The sequence below is a fragment of the Schistocerca serialis genome, chromosome 9 (genome assembly GCF_023864345.2).
Source record: "Schistocerca serialis cubense isolate TAMUIC-IGC-003099 chromosome 9, iqSchSeri2.2, whole genome shotgun sequence".
NCBI lineage: Eukaryota > Metazoa > Arthropoda > Insecta > Orthoptera > Acrididae > Schistocerca > Schistocerca serialis.
The window spans coordinates 285,869,494-285,885,186 of NC_064646.1; the positions used below are offsets into that span (position 1 = coordinate 285,869,494).

At 44.5% G+C, this 15,693-nt stretch overlaps 1 long non-coding RNA gene across 1 annotated transcript in view; it reads right to left on the minus strand.

Annotated features, from left to right (window-relative positions):
• The window catches only part of LOC126419239 (uncharacterized), a 549,653-nt gene that overhangs the window by 130,877 nt on the left and 403,083 nt on the right, over positions 1-15,693 (minus strand). Inside the window, exon 3 of the long non-coding RNA XR_007575945.1 lies at positions 15,350-15,399. This is a non-coding gene — a long non-coding RNA (uncharacterized LOC126419239). The remainder of the gene's footprint in view (positions 1-15,349; positions 15,400-15,693) is intronic.

The following is a 15,693-nucleotide window of genomic DNA, read 5'->3' on the forward strand; positions in this document are numbered from 1 at the left end:
ACTCAAAAGGATGTTGTTTTTGTTGTTTTCTTCAGTCCCAACACTGGTTTGATGCAGCTCTCCATGCTACTCTGTCCTGTGCCATCATATTCATCTCCGAATACTTACTGCAATTCGCGTTGTTCTGAATCTGCTAACTGTACTCATGTCTTTGTCTCCTTCTGCAATTCTTACCCCAAACACTTCCCTCTAATACTAAATTGGTGATCCTTTCATGCCTCAGAATGTCTCCTATCAATCCATCCCTTACGGTAGTCAGGTTGTGCCACAAATTTCTTTTCTCCCAAGTTCTATTCAGTACTCCCTCATCTGCTACTTGACCTATCCACCTCATCTTCAGGATTCTTCTGTAGCACCACATTTCAAAACCTCTATTCTCTTCTTGTCTAGGCTGTTTAACGTCCATGTTTCACTTCCATGCAGGGCTGCACACCATAGAAATACTTTCAGAAGACTCCCTGACGCTTAGAGCTACACACACCAAAAAAAGTTTTGCATAACCTCGATTCCGAGAGTTCTGTAACCTGTACAGAAAACTGGAATAGAGTCAGCTCATGAAAACCACACACTTCACGTTGTACCACCACACAGCCAGACCTTCAGAGGTAGTGGTCCAGACTGCTGTACACTCCGGCCCACTAATACACAACAGCACGTCCTTTTGCATTGATGCATGCCCGTATTCGTCGTGGGATACTGTCCACAAGTTCATCAAGGCACTGTTGGTCCACATTGTCCCACTTCCCAACGGCAATTCGGCGTAAATCCCTCAGAGTGGTTGATGGGTCACGTCGTCCAAAAAAACTCCTTTTCAATCTATCCCAGGCACGTTCGATAGGGTTCATGTGTGGAGAACATGCTGGCCACTCTAGTCGAGCGAAGTCGTTATCCTGAAGGAAGTCGTTCATAAGATGTGCACGATGGGGGCGCGAATTGTCGTCCATGAAGATGAATGCCTCGCCAATATGCTGCCGATATGGTTGCACTATCGATCGGAGGATGGCATTCACGTATCGTACAGCCGTTACGGCGCCTTCCATGACCACCAGCGGCGTATGTCGGCCCCACATAATGTCACCCCAAAACAGTGGGGAAACTCCACCTTGCTGCCCTCACTGGACAGTGTGTCTAAGGCGTTGAGCACAACCGGGTTGCCTCCAAACACGTCTCCGACGAATGTCTGGTTGAAGGCATATGCGACGCTCATCGGTGAACGTGATGCCAGTCTTGAGCGGTACATTCGGCAAGTTGGGCCCATCTGTATCGCGTTGCATGGTGTCGTGGTTGCAAAGGTGAACCTCGCTATGGACGTCGGGACGGAAGTTTCTCATCATGCAGCCTATTGCGCATAGTTTGAGTCGTAACACGACGTCCAGTGACTGCAAGAAAGGCATTATTCAACATGGTGGCGTTGCTGTCAGGGGTCCTCCGGGTCATAATCCGTAGGTAGCGGTCATCCACTGCAGTAGTAGCCCTTGGGCAGCCTGAGCAAGGCATGTCATCCATCGATAGTTCCTGTCTCTCTGTATCTCCTCCATGTCCGAGCAACATCGCTTTGGTTCACTCCGAGACACCTGGACACTTCCCTTGTTGAGAGCTCTTCCCGCCATAAAGTAACAACGCGAACGCGATCGAACCGCGGTATTCACCGTGTAAGCATGGTTAAACTACACACAACACGAGCCGTGTACCACCTTCCTGGTGGTATGACTGGAACTGATCGGCTGTCGGACCCCCTCCATCTAATAGGCGCTGCTCATGCATGGTTGTTTACATCTGTGGACGGGTTTAGTGGCATCTCTGAAGAGTCAAAGGGTCTGTGTCTGTGGTACAATATCCACAGTGAACGTCTATCCTCAGGAGTTCTGGGAACTAGAATAATGCAAAACTTTTTTTGATGTGTGTATGTTCGCTATAAACAGATTTCTCCTGTTCAGAAACACTTTCCTTGCCATTGCCAGTTTACATTTTATACCGTCTCTGTTTGGCCACCATCAGTTCTTTTGCTACCCAAATAGCAAAACTCGTCTACTACTTTAACTGTCTCGTTACCTAATTTAATTCCCTCAGTATCACCTCAGCATAGAAACCCAGGTGAATATCCCCTAAAACACAACACTGCTCCCACCGGCCTAAGTCTGTGGCGAGCTGCATATTTCCAGGAGCCGTTCGCCTGGATGGCGGCGTATCTGCACACGACCATCGACCTGCTTTAACAATAAACAGGATTCATCCGATCAGGCGACACGATTCCGTTGATCCGCGGTACAAACTCGGTGATCACGTGCCCCTGTAATCATAATTGACGATGTTGTTGGGTCAACATGGGAACACCATGTTCAGCACCGCGTGCTGAGCGGTGTGTTACAAAACACCTGTGCCTGTGCCGGTACTGTATTCTGTTTTCAGATCTGTCATAGATCGGCGCCTATTATGCTCTAGAGAGCGCGCAAGTCTCCTATCCCTATGTGCTGTTATGAGGAGAACGTCCAACATCTTGTCGCCTACTCATGGTTTCAGCATTCTTCTACCACTTTTCCATAAATGCTCACGGCAGTTCCCAACAACCGACTAGCTTCGCCGTTCCCGAGAGGCTCGCTTCCACGCACTGTTCCACGACACTCTGACTATTGGCAAAGTCGCTTAAGTTGGCGGATTTTCGCATTTGCGCCACTTATCGTCGCTAGAATGATTTCCCATTCGTCTTTGTTCCGCTCATACACTTCTCTTACCGCGTCACGTGCCCTCAGCCGCACCAGGCATCATACAACCTCATGATGGGCAGTGGTCATAACATTTTGGCTCAGGAGAGTATTTTCTTGGTGGCTGGGGGTCACGACACCAGAAGCATACAGTTGTTCTCTCTATTAGAATTACACTGGTGGGCAAAACTTAAGGACGAAAATAACTTTTGCATGAGGTATCACTGTCAAGTTACGGAGCTCTATGAAACTACAAATGCTGCAGTATGGTGCAGATGGTAATCCAGAGAAATACGCAGTAATACGAACAGACATGACACACTTATACAAAGAAAATAACAGCGAAGTCACCTCAGTATATAACCTCCTCTGAATATTAAGAAGGCGGCACTTGGATCTTAATAAGGTGTGTGGTCACTACTGACGGCAACGTATGGTTTGCGAAGTGCTCCACTGCTTATCACTAGGTTCGCAAGGAGTTCTTGTGGCAGTGTGTTATATTCCTCTACCAGCGCGTTGACAACTTCAGGATGGTCGTAGGTGTATGTGGACGTGCCACAATATGACGTCTCACCACAGCATCCCACACGTGCTTGATGAGATTTAGGTGCAGAAGAACGGGTAGGCCAGTCACTCCCCGAATATCCTCTCGTTCCAAGAGCTCCTCCGCCTACGCTCCTCGAAGTGGTCGTGCATTGACACTCATAAAAATGAAGGATAAAAGCATCCCTGAAAAGACCCACTTTCGGAAGGAGTATAATGTCACAATAACTATGACTGGTGAGTGTACCGTGTCCAAAGATTTGACCAGTACACACATGCAACATTATGCTTCCATAAACCATAACACCTTTTCCAACAAAACGATCATGTTCGAGATGTTTATATGTGAAGATGGTGTCTGTTCTTTCGGACATGTACGAAAAAACAGATACCATCGGTGACCAAGCGGCTCGTTAGAATGAAATTACAATGAAATAAATACCCCTTGCTGCATACAGGCGTTGATACACGCCAACGGGAACAGCTGAAAATGTGTGCCCCGACCGGGACTCGACCCCGGGAGCTCCTGCTTATATGGCAGACACTCTATCCTTCTGAGCCACCGAAGACACAAAGGATGATGTGACTGCAGGGATATATATACAGGGTGTTACAAAAAGGTGCGGCCAAACTTTCAGGAAACATTCTTCACACACAAAGAAAGAAAATATGTTATGTGGACATGTGTCCGGAAACGCTTACTTTCCATGATAGAGCTCATTTTATTACTTCTTTTCAAATCACATTAATCATGGAATGGAAACACACAGCAACAGAACGTACCAGCGTGACTTCAAACACTTTGTTACAGGAAATGTTCAAAATGTCCTCCGTTAGCGAGGATACATGCATCCACCCTCCGTCGCATGGAATCCCTGATGCGCTGATGCAGCCCTGGAGAATGGCGTATTGTATCACAGCCGTCCATAATACGAGCACGAAGAGTCTCTACATTTGGTACCGGGTTTGCGTAGACAAGAGCTTTCAAATGCTCCCGTAAATGAAAGTCAAGAGGTCAGGAGAGCGTGGAGGCCATGGAATTGGTCCGCCTCTACCAATCCATCGGTCACGGAATCTGTTGTTGAGAAGCGTACGAACACTTCGACTGAAATGTGCAGGAGCTCCATCGTGCATGAACCACATGTTGTGTCGTACTTGTAAAGGCACATGTTGTAGCAGCACAGGTAGAGTATCCCGTATGAAATCATGATAACGTCCTCCATTGAGCGTAGGTGGAAGAACATGGGACCCAATCAAGACATCACCAACAATGCCTGCCCAAACGTTCACAGAAAATCTGTGTAGATGACGTGATTGCACAATTGCGTGCGGATTCTCGTCAGCCCACACATGTTGATTGTGAAAATTTACAATTTGATCACGTTGGAATGAAGCCTCATCTGTAAAGAGAACATTTGCACTGAAATGAGGATTGACACACTGTTGGATGAACCATTCGCAGAAGTATACCCGTGGAGGCCAATCAGCTGCTGATAGTGCATGCACACACTGTACATGGTACGGAAACAACTGGTTCTCCCGTAGCACTCCCCATACAGTGACGTGATCAACGTTACCTTGTACAGCAGCAACTTCTCTGACGCTGACATTAGGGTTATCGTCAACTGCACGAAGAATTGCCTCGTCCATTGCAGGTGTCCTCGTCGTTCTAGGTCTTCCCCAGTCGCGAGTCATAGGCTGGAATCGTCCGTGCTCCCTAAGACGCCAATCAATTGCTTCGAACGTCTTCCTGTCGGGACACCTTCGGTCTGGAAATCTGTCTCGATACAAACGTACCGCGCCATGGCTATTGCCCCGTGCTAATCCATATATCAAATGGGCATCTGCCAACTCCGCATTTGTAAACATTGCACTGACTGCAAAACCACGTTCGTGACGAACACTAACCTGTTGATGCTACGTACTAATGTGCTTGATGCTAATACTGTAGAGCAATGAGTCGCATGTCAACACAAGCACCGAAGTCAACATTACCTTCCTTCAATTGGGCCAACTGGCGGTGAATCGAGGAAGTACAGTACATTCTGACGAAACTAAAATGAGCTCTAACATGGAAATTAAGCGTTTCCGGACACATGTCCACATAACATCTCTTCTTTATTTGTGTGTGAGGAATGTTTCCTGAAAGTTTGGCCGTACCTTTTTGTAACACCATTTATATATATATATATATATATATATATATATATATATATATATGGTATATATCTTCTTCTGTGGTATATGTCTTCTTCTGTGCGGATGCAGTGCTCGAACTCTTGCGGGAATCGGCAAAAAGCCACGATTAGTGAGTATAATGGGCAGGGGCACTATGAATATAGTGCGGTACAGTAAGCTGGGAATGTGGGTCTCACGGGAGGCGTGCCAGAGATAAATCCCTGCAGTCGCACGATCCTCTGTGTCCTCGGTGACTCAGAAGGATGGAGCGTCTGTCATGTTAGCAGGAGACCACAGGTTCGAGTTCCGTTCGGGGCACACATTTTCAACTGTCCCCGTTGACGTATATTAACGCCTGTATGGAGCTAGGGGTATTCATTTCATTTTAATGTCCGAGATGGTTTCTGGTGCAATATGTGTTTCCACCTCTTCCCATATAGGGGTACATCCAGAATCACAACTCAGACTGAATCTTCTCTCATCTGGAAAGAGCGCGGGACACAACACGTCATTGGTCCAATTCCTATGTTCTTGACAACGTCGCAAACTGTGCTGCCGATGTGTGAGTTTCAGCAGAACACAAAGTACTTGTCGCAGAGTAAAGAGAGCAGACCCATCCAGTCGCCGTGCCACTGGGGTGCGGGAGAGCACGAACCTTGCAGTCCGGTTCCGGTGTTTGACGTGGGTGCTTCCTTGCAAGTTGCACAATGTAGCGGGCAATCGCTACTGTCATTGACCGTGGTCGACCACTCACTCTCCATGTGACAGCGGTACCTGTGGTTTGGGACGCTTCCTTCTAGTGAAACAGTGCTGTGAGCAATACCAAACTCTTGAGCTACACTCGTCACACTTCGTGCCCCTTCCAGTTTCCTGATGGTTCTTCCCCTTATGAAGTCATCCTCATTTTTGTTTCCGGTCCATGCTGTCACGGAGAACGCAACCACGGCGCATCACAATTGCTCAATGATTGACACACGCTGTCTTTTCCCGCTCATTCAACTCCTGCTGCGTGCCCAGCCCCATTTGGCGCTATATTCACGCCTCATCTCACGCAGTGTAACGTCTAGCTTTCTGTGCACGACTGGGACACTTCTGGAAACATTATCTCCCACTTTTATTCATTTCAACCGAGCTGTTAGTAGCTTATGGTACAGTGTTCATACTTCGAAATTTCAACCACTTCTTCGACATTCCTTCTGTAATTAAGATAGCGTTCACGAAGTACTTTCATACAAATAGAGAAAATATGTCATTAGAAAATGATGCGAAGTACAAGGAATCTTACAGATGATCATTTCTTGGTGAAAAGGCAAGTAGCTCACAACAGAAACAAATATAATTCGCATACATTGGTGAAACTATGCTATATTAAAAGTGCGGCGTTACAAAACACAGTTATTTGTATTTTTCTTATCACTCAAACATGTCTCAATGACGCAGTTCTTAATGTAGAAAGCTGAAAAAACTTTCCGAAGTGATTCGTACTACAAAAACATACGATTATTATTACTCGAGATAAAATAACAATTATTCTTAATTTCTTAGAAATTGATAAAATTATTGTGATGGATCTTCATCAATAATCCCTCTACGTTAAACTTACCAACAGTGTTCCGAATTTTAGGTTACGGGACTAGGTCCTAAATTCCGGTAACGCGCTAATTCTCCTCTCTACTCGTTTCATACCGAAGCCTAGTACTAAACACAACTATTGGAGTGCATAATACTGTAAATTTTTTCTTATACACAGATAAAACTGAGACTGGATAGGCAAATAACCCAAAAGCTAATGCTTGTCAGCAATTGCAGTGCGTTAGTTAAATGTAATGTTTGACGCAAACTTTCAACGCGACACAACCAATAATGTGGATTTAACTCACTGCTGGACTCCTATATTTACCCTCCATTCTCTCTCTCTCTCTCTCTCAAAACAAAAACCTGTCAATAATTGTAAAAATAAAGAACTCTAAATTTAGAAAATTATACTTCAGCCACATTAAATTTGTTTACCCATTGAACTTCGGCATGATTGCACCCATACGTTCAATATCATATGACGCCACATTCCCGATCTAATGGTAACCAAAGGGGAAAGCATTAAGATAAAAAGTAACGGTTTCATCAATGAACTACCAGGTGTTTTTTACTACACTAGGAACAGCACTTGCTCAATCAGAAACAAGGTAGAGATTATAGTCGGTTCGCGTAGAAGCCGGTTAATGAGAACAAAATTATTTTTTCACCTCAAACTTGGAAATAATCACTATACTGAAATTTACAGTCTGATAATTTTGGAATGTCTTTTAAATAATAAAGATTTATTTCTTCACTTCACACTTCACTAATCATTATACTGAACATTACAGTCTGATAATTTTGAAATGCGCTTTAAATAATTAAGGTTAACGGTGAGTTTCATTATGAAATTTATGAGCAAGGTTGGAATGATTAATACAGAAAGAATGGTAACCAAGTGATGGGCTGTGTTAGCGGCAGAAACAACAGAGATTAGATGCATAACAGTAAATCGCCTCTCCCCTCTCCTCCCCCCTTCCTCGTATTTCCCCCCTCCTTCCCCCCTCCCCCCCCCCCCCATACACACATTCCCGATTTCTTCGTAATCGTCGTATCTAATGTGAATGCTTACGACGTCGTATCTCCTGAAACATGTGTCGTACATTTGCCAGATATGCAAATTTCTAGGAATTTTCTGTATCGCAGATGTGTTCTAACACTTACTCACGAGACAACTCGCTTATATAACCTGATATGTCAATTTCTCGTACAAGTTGGACGTTTCTTGACGCACAAGTAGTGTAGCAAAGCGTGTGAGTCATACAGTAATCTTTATTTTGTGTATTTTTGCCCTGCCCTTTGTTATTTGTACTTTTTGTTGTCTATTTATTCCTGCGTGACACTTGAAAATGTCCTAAGGCCGAAATCTAGATGATGGAGTGCATATGCTCTATACAGACAAATGGAGGAAATACCAATTCGAAAACAATTTTGTGGTTACATTCAGTGGTACGTGTATGTGGATACTGTTTCACAAATTTATTGGAATTGAGTTAGTAATAAAGAAGGGGTAGCGGCATGTTAGCAAGAAAAAGTTTCTAAAAAGTTTGAAATTATGTGTGAAGTATACTGGGAGCCGCTAAGTGCTCTCATTCTCAAATACTAGATGAACATCAGTTGTATAATTTGAGCACTGTGAGCTAAGCTGCCTAAAAACATGTGCACAGTTTCTAAATTCATTACATTTATTGTGTTAAACTTTTAACGTAAGAGTATATCACTTAGATAATGGCTGAGATCTTGGGTGTTCTCGTTAGGGCAGACATACACGCGAGTTTTGCAGGGCCGTGATCAGAGCAGGAATTCCCCAGCCTACATTTGTGACAGACCTGTTGCGACAGCTCTCCACGTTGGACTATGTCGGTATTTCCCTGTTACTCCTACAAGAGGAGACACATCAATAAATCAGCCACAAAGGAGATGTGATACATGGACTGTGTTGATTGTACAAAGTGTATCATAAACTTTAACCGATGTTAATGTAACTTACAATACCTGTTCTGTATATAACGTAGTGTATATGAAGTCTGTACTTACATATCTGGATAAACGCTTAAACTCAAAGGCCAATAAATAAATAATAATACAAATCGTAAGTATGTATGAGAGAGAGACTTCGTTTTCGTATCAGTTTCTGGCTGGCTGCGTGTGTCACTCCATCGTAACATTACATGGTTCTACGTCGACACTGACTGGTGAAGCTGGTTTACTGAAGTTCATGATTCCATGTCCATGATTGTTTGTTCACTTTAGACAGTGTCCCGATTAATATCCTCTTGTTGTTTTGTCAGATCCGTGAAGGGAGTGAAAAGAAGAACCACTATAAATTACGCAATGGGTTTCTATCCGAATTTTCGTAACCAAATGAAGAGTTAGACATGGCCAAACTGGGTATCAAATTGGCCAGCGTGAGGTGTAGTTTTACTTGACAGTATTCAGGGTAAGTGAATTTGTGATTTGAGGAAAAATTTTTGTCCACACTTTCACAGCCAAATGAAGAGAAGTGGATGGACATATCGGGTATAAAAGACATAAAAGCATGAGGCCTAGTTTTTGAAAATTTTATTTATTTGTTTGAAAGTAATCAGGGTAATTAACAAAAACTTATAGAGTGATTTGAGGGATAAGAAAGTTCATTTCTTCAACGACGTAGCTGTTTCACGCATAAAAATTTATATTGGCTTGATATTTAACAGTCAAAATGACTTCTTTCGAGTCAAATCATAAATTCAGTGCATTAAAGAACAGAAGACGTTCGGAAAGCAAATGAGATGTCAAAAATATCATGCTTTCTGAATAAAACTTGAAAATTAAAAAAATTGGAAAAAAAATCGTTAAATGTTCTCTAAAATTATTTTTATGAAAGCAAGAAATAAAATATAGAAAAGCCTTTGCTGCACCTTTGAATGATGCTCTAAGTCACGTATAGCAAGAAAGTTGCTGATGAGAATTAAAAGTGCAATATTTTATTTTAAAGAGTACTAGAGGATGTTTGTCTGATGGATTACGTAGACTGCGCTGTTTGCTGTTGTGTGGTCTTGACGTCACTATTATCTAGGCCCAAATCTGTAAAAAAGTTCCAACAGTTTTTCATTTTCAAAAATTTTTCAATAGAGAATCCTTTAAATGTCAGGAAAAAGAATGCGCGTTCTCTATCGGCATCTCATTTCCTGTACATCATTCCGTGCAAGGTTCAACGGTTGATGAAACGTTTCTCTAATCTATTTTTTTCTCACTTTTACACAAGTAACTTCACAAAATATTTGACCAGTTTTTCTTTTTCGAACATTTTTTGGCTGTTATGGCCGATCCTCCGATGACGTAATGTGTATATATCCAGATACGTGAACATGTGCTACACAGCTGATCATTCAGGATAAATTAGCCTTCACTATTCCAACCCGTACTTATTTCGATATCATTATAAATATTTACCGTTGCTGTAGTTTCCTGAGTAGTGAGAACCTTGGGAGAGCTACCATGACAAAAGTTTTCCATGTCGCACGCAAGATAACGGATACGGGAGAAATGCCTTCAGACTTCAAGAAAGATGTAATACCCCAATTTCAAATCAGGCAACTGCTGACTGTGAGAATATTACAGAGCAGTGGTTCAATAAGATGAGCCTGTAAAACACTGATATGACTTATTTAAAGGAGAATGGAAAAACTGGTGAAAGCCTTCATCGGGAAAGAATAGTATGGATTCCGGAGAATATTGAAGACAGATTACACAAACCTACATTTATAGCATATGTCAATTCAGGTAAAGCTTTTGACAATGATATCCGCCCCCGTGGCCGAGCAATCAGTGCGGCTTACTGTCATGCCGGGGACCCGGGTTCGATTATCAGTGCAACCAGGTACGTTTCCTTGGTGCGAGGACTGGTACGAGGTGGATACAGGATCGTGAGGCCAACTGAGGAGCTATTACGTCGATTACTAGCCGTCCCAAAGTCATGAAACCCGATAACTACCGGAGGAGCGACGTGCTGCCGTCATACCCCTCCATACGGCATCCAATGACGCTACTGGCAGACGATAATTAACCTGTTCTGGATCAGAACGCCTAACTTTTATTTTTGACAGTGGTTACTGGAAAACACACGCTGAAATTCTGAAGGTAGCCGGGACAGAATGAAGAAAGTGAAATGTTATCTGTGTACTCACCAAGCAGTAAAGCAAACCAACGAAAAATTGAAAAGAAAATTAAAAATCACGAAGAATAAATTAAAACTTTGATGTTTTCTGACGACATTGCAGTTCTGTCAGAGACGGTAAAGGATATTGTTGATCAGTCGGAGGAGGAGTTTATTGGATGAATATCAACAAAATTAAAACAAGCTAAGAGAACGTGTGCGAATTAAATTAGGTTCAAATGGTTCAAATGGCTCTGAGCACTATGGGATTTAACATCTGTGGTCATCAGTGCCCTAGAACTTAGAACTACTTAAACCTAACTAACCTAAGGACATCACACACATCCATGGCCGAGGCAGGATTCGAATCTGCGACCGTAGCAGTCACGCGGTTCCGGACTGAGCGCCTAAAACCGCTAGACCACCGCGGCCGGCTAAATTAGGAGATGCGGATGGTATTAGATTTCGGAAGTAGATGAGTTTTGCAGTTTCGGTGGCAAAATAGATTGCAATGGTCAGCGTAGAGAGTACACTCCTGGAAATTGAAATAAGAACACCGTGAATTCATTGTCCCAGGAAGGGGAAACTTTATTGACACATTCCTGGGGTCAGATACATCACATGATCACACTGACAGAACCACAGGCACATAGACACAGGCAACAGAGCATGCACAATGTCGGCACTAGTACAGTGTATATCCACCTTTCGCAGCAATGCAGGCTGCTATTCTCCCATGGAGACGATCGTAGAGATGCTGGATGTAGTCCTGTGGAACGGCTTGCCATGCCATTTCCACCTGGCGCCTCAGTTGGACCAGCGTTCGTGCTGGACGTGCAGACCGCGTGAGACGACGCTTCATCCAGTCCCAAACATGCTCAATGGGGGACAGATCCGGAGATCTTGCTGGCCAGGGTAGTTGACTTACACCTTCTAGAGCACGTTGGGTGGCACGGGATACATGCGGACGTGCATTGTCCTGTTGGAACAGCAAGTTCCCTTGCCGGTCTAGGAATGGTAGAACGATGGGTTCGATGACGGTTTGGATGTACCGTGCACTATTCAGTGTCCCCTCGACGATCACCAGTGGTGTACGGCCAGTGTAGGAGATCGCTCCCCACACCATGATGCCGGGTGTTGGCCCTGTGTGCCTCGGTCGTATGCAGTCCTGATTGTGGCGCTCACCTGCACGGCGCCAAACACGCATACGACCATCATTGGCACCAAGGCAGAAGCGACTCTCATCGCTGAAGACGACACGTCTCCATTCGTCCCTCCATTCACGCCTGTCGCGACACCACTGGAGGCGGGCTGCACGATGTTGGGGCGTGAGCGGAAGACGGCCTAACGGTGTGCGGGACCGTAGCCCAGCTTCATGGAGACGGTTGCGAATGGTCCTCGCCGATACCCCAGCAGCAACAGTGTCCCTAATTTGCTGGGAAGTGGCGGTGCGGTCCCCTACGGCACTGCGTAGGATCCCACGGTCTTGGCGTGCATCCGTGCGTCGCTGCGGTCCGGTCCCAGGTCGACGGGCACGTGCACCTTCCGCCGACCACTGGCGACAACATCGATGTACTGTGGAGACCTCACGCCCCACGTGTTGAGCAATTCGGCGGTACGTCCACCCGGCCTCCCGCATGCCCACTATACGCCCTCGCTCAAAGTCCGTCAACTGCACATACGGTTCACGTCCACGCTGTCGCGGCATGCTACCAGTGTTAAAGACTGCGATGGAGCTCCGTATGCCACGGCAAACTGGCTGACACTGACGGCGGCGGTGCACAAATGCTGCGCAGCTAGCGCCATTCGACGGCCAACACCGCGGTTCCTGATGTGTCCGCTGTGCCGTGCGTGTGATCATTGCTTGTACAGCCCTCTCGCAGTTTCCGGAGCAAGTATGGTGTGTCTGACACACCGGTGTCAATGTGTTCTTTTTTCCATTTCCAGGAGTGTATATAAACTGCAGATTGGCAGTATCACGAAAAGCCATTCTGAAAAAGAGCAATTTTACCGACATAGAATGTAAATTTAAATTTTATGAAACTTTTCCTGTAGGCACGTAAGAAAGTGAAATGTGGGCGACAAGTAATTCAGACAAGAAGAGTACAGAAGCTTTAGAAGTGTAGCGCTACAGAAGAGTGCTGAAGAGTGGATGGGTAGATCAGATAATTTGTGGCACAAGGGGGCTAAAAGATTGAGTCAATTGATATGATATATGCTGAAGAATTAAGCAACCGTAAATTTGGAAATGAAGCGAAGAGGCGGGGTGGAGGGGGAGGGGGGGTAATTTTTAGAGAGTGACCAAGACTGCCTGTTGCGGTAGTTATGTGGAGATGTCGAGGCTTGCACAGGACTGACTGATGTGGAGATGTACATCAAACCTTTCTTTGGACTGAAGACCACCACAGCAACACATCTAAATGAGAAAGAAAATAAAAATGAAGCCGGAAGTCCTACTGAAAGACTTGTTATCGGGTGACTTCTATCACGAACATTCGGTAGTGCAAAGGACGATGAGAGAGAGGGCGTGTGTCAACAATCTGAGAGTATAAAGACAAACCAAGAAGTATGCCATTATCAGATGCCGCTCCATTAAACGACGATATCCGACTGCACGTTGCTGCATCAACTAGACGATGCCTGTTGTACAAAAGGGAGTTTATATGACAGGGTTCCATGATTTTTTCCTGGAGACAGTGGCTTAGCAAGGGGGGGTGCCAGGGGTGCGATATGCACTGATTACGCCGGCCGTAGTGACCGAGCGGTTCTAGGCGCTACAGTCTGGAAACGCGTGACTGCTACGGTCTCAAGTTCGAATCCTGCCTCGGGCATGAATGTGTGTGATGTCCTTAGGTTAGTTAGGTTTAAGTCGTTCCAAGGCCTAGGGGACTGATGACCACAGATCTTAAGTCCAATAGTGCTCAGAGCCATTTGAACCATTTTTTGCACAGATTACCAACTCCACAGAGTGACAAAACTTGCCTGGTTCTATGGCATGACTACTAAAAATATTTTTGTCGTTTTATTACTCACAAATAGAGAGTTTATGGACTAAGCCGGACCCTTTTCGCATGAGCGCATTTTGCCACTAAAACAGCGTGTAAATAAAAATTATTCTCACTACTGAGACAGTGGTGTCAACTATCTTTGTTTGAGGAATAGAGGTCAAGATTAACATAGTTTCTATAGTTTCTCAGTCACTAAAATGTTTTTTGTGATTTGGTTGTCTGTAAAGATTTTTGTGCTGTTGTTATTTTGTGGTAAGCAGAGATTTCAGATTGTAAAATAGAGAAAACCAATCATTTGAACCTTTGTTAGCGAACGCACTGTGAGCGTAACGCAATTGAGGTTGTGGGTAGACGAGATACGCGATTTAGGGTCTCCTGAATTAAAAAAGCGTTTTTCCTCAAAACGCGTAGCTGAATAGATGTAACGATGGAAATATATTAAATTATGAATGTCTTCAAGATGAGGTACTCTAGACGGTCGTATGTGTTTGTGATTCATGTAAGTGCGATAGCACGTTCTTGGATGCAGCGTTCTTTTCAGAATCGCTTAACTTTTTTTAATTCTGTAATGTAAATAGATAAGTACGTGCATCGGGTCAAAGTAACCTGAGAGAATTTTCTTTCGTAGATTCTAAAACTCTCTAAATCTCACACATGAATCAGATCATGGAAATCATTCGTTACGTTCGCATACGAAACATAAAAGTAGAAGTAAATTATCATTTATAGGTTATCTGCACATCTCGAAGAAAGCCGTTAAAGTAACGGAAGATAATTTACAGCTTAGTGAACAGGATAGTATAGACACTGTGTCTACATTGGCTGGAGTGTATTCGGCATTATAAAGGATAAAGGATGGGGCCCCTCCACGCCCACACCAAAGTGGTGACCAAACCAAAAGTTCTACTGTCACCTCCGTAAACATGTTAGTTTTTGAATCAGGCGTCACAGGATGCGGGCTGTGATGTTGTCCATGCGTCTGGGTAAGATTACTCATTAACATGGTCCATCAGGAGATAGAAGTGGTCGAAAACGATTGAAGGCTAGCGGTTGTAAGGGCAGAGGAAAAAAAGTGCCAAGGCAAGATCCAAGGGAAAAAAAACTCTGCGACAGTAGGACGGGTAGTAAGGGCAGTAGCGGCTTGCTATCTGCGACAGTGCAAGCAAGGTGTGGTTGTGTTAGTTCGAGGTATCGTGCATCGTTACCTTTGTCGTTGCTGGAGCTTATTGCGGCGCTTGCTGCAGTTGCTGCGTCCCTGCAACAGTTCAAGGTCGTTGTAGATTAGTGGGCGATCGGTCATAGATCGGCTCACAGACAGTGTAGGGTGTGTGTGCGGCTGGTTTGCGTGCTGTGTACAGTACGGTTTCCCTGCGGTTGCCTGTTTTTCGGCTGGTCGAACATCTGGGGTTGCCAGTAATAACTGTGTTGCAGGGGCTCGCCAGTACTGTCGTGTTAGCGTTCTATGTACCATAGATGTTTAGTTCCTAGCCAGTAATGTCTTTGGTCTGTTATACTTCAATCTATGGTTGTGGACGTAGTTATCCAGAGA